General features: G+C 47.9%; 1 non-coding gene across 1 annotated transcript; it reads left to right on the top strand.

The window, feature by feature from the left end:
• The first annotated feature begins 340 nt into the window (after positions 1-340).
• Positions 341-443, top strand: LOC129398992 (U6 spliceosomal RNA). The gene has a single exon (XR_008626846.1). It is a non-coding gene; the product is annotated as a U6 spliceosomal RNA (small nuclear RNA).
• The last annotated feature ends 976 nt before the right edge of the window (positions 444-1,419 follow it).

Genomic DNA, 1,419 nt, shown 5'->3' with positions numbered 1-1,419 from the left:
AAAAGAGTGAATGTTAAGCCACTCCAGCAGTGACATTTTGTAGCTGTAGCCAGAGTCAGGATAAAAAGTGTCTCCGCTGCCACAGGATCTCTGAGGGCAGAAGTCTTTGTTTATCCCTGTAATAAGAGGCAGAACAGCACCTAGCATGTAGGAAGTGCTTAATACGAGATGGTGGCAGAATGAATGGGAGCATTGCCCCACAGCAGAATGAAAGCCGGAGAGATGATGGGCTGGAGAGAGAGTATATGGGTAAAGCACTTGCCTTGGACACAGCCATTCAACCTCTAGCAATGCATACCCCCGCCTCTAGGTTAAAAAAAACTATTATAAACTAAAAACTGCTTGACATGCTCACAGATACTAAAACTGGGACAATCCAGAAAAGATCAGCACAGCCCCTACTCCAGGATGATGTGCAAATTCATGAACTGTTACATACTAAAAAAAAAAAAATCAATCTGTTTGATGACATAAACTTGACCCCCTACAGATGATTTCCTGGTGAACTTTTCCCATAAATATGGAAGATGGCAAGAAAGAGCAAAAGGAAAAGGAACTGAAGAGAAGGGTGGGGGGGGAATCCAGAGGAATAGAGGAAGAAAGACCCAACGCAATAAGAAAGCAAGTGGTTTTTGTTTTATGTCTGTGTGTGTTTGTGTGCATGTGTGTTGAGGGGCACACCCAGTGATGTTCAGGGGTTACTCCTGGCTCTGCACTTAGAAATCACTCCTGGCTGTGTCTGGGAGACCATATGGGATGTCGGGGATTGAACCCACGTCGGTGGCATGCAAGGCAAGCAACTTACCCACTGTACTATCACTCCGAGCCCTGAAGCAAGTGTGAAGGCAGAAGAAAAAACGAAAGCAAGGGGTTGGATTCTGAGGCTGTCCTTATCCACTTATCCACTGTGCAACATTGGGTGGGCTGTGCAAATTTGACCATATTACACAACCTCCCTGCAGCCGTCTTCTTTTGCCAAATGGAGATAGTAGCAGTTGCTTACCTGGGACTTTCCTTTCAGAGAAAATAAAACAATGGATTCACAGTGACACACCTTGCATGACAGTTGTCAGCCCTCACTAAAGGGCCAGGCTGCTGGGAGGGAGGAGGCTGAAGCTAAAGGTGATCTGGAGGGGGGCAGGGGGGCTGCTAGATCGATAGCACAGTGGGGAGGGTGTTTGCCTTGCATGCGGCCGACCTGGGTTCGATTCCCAGCATCGCATCTGGTCCCCTGAGCACCGCCAGGAGTAATTCCTGAGAGCAGAGCTAGGAGTTAACCCCTGTGCATCGCCGGGTGTGACCCAAAAAAGCAAAAAGAAAAAGAAAGAAAGGTGACCACGGCGATGGTGATAAACAATGATGAGTGGGGGAATGGGGAAAGGGGAAAGGTGACTAAGTTAGGGGCAGCCCTTTCCAAGA

The sequence above is a fragment of the Sorex araneus genome, chromosome 9, assembly GCF_027595985.1.
Source record: "Sorex araneus isolate mSorAra2 chromosome 9, mSorAra2.pri, whole genome shotgun sequence".
Lineage (NCBI taxonomy): Eukaryota > Metazoa > Chordata > Mammalia > Eulipotyphla > Soricidae > Sorex > Sorex araneus.
Note: the sequence above shows the minus strand (reverse complement) of the source record. Positions and strands in the feature narration are given on the sequence as shown.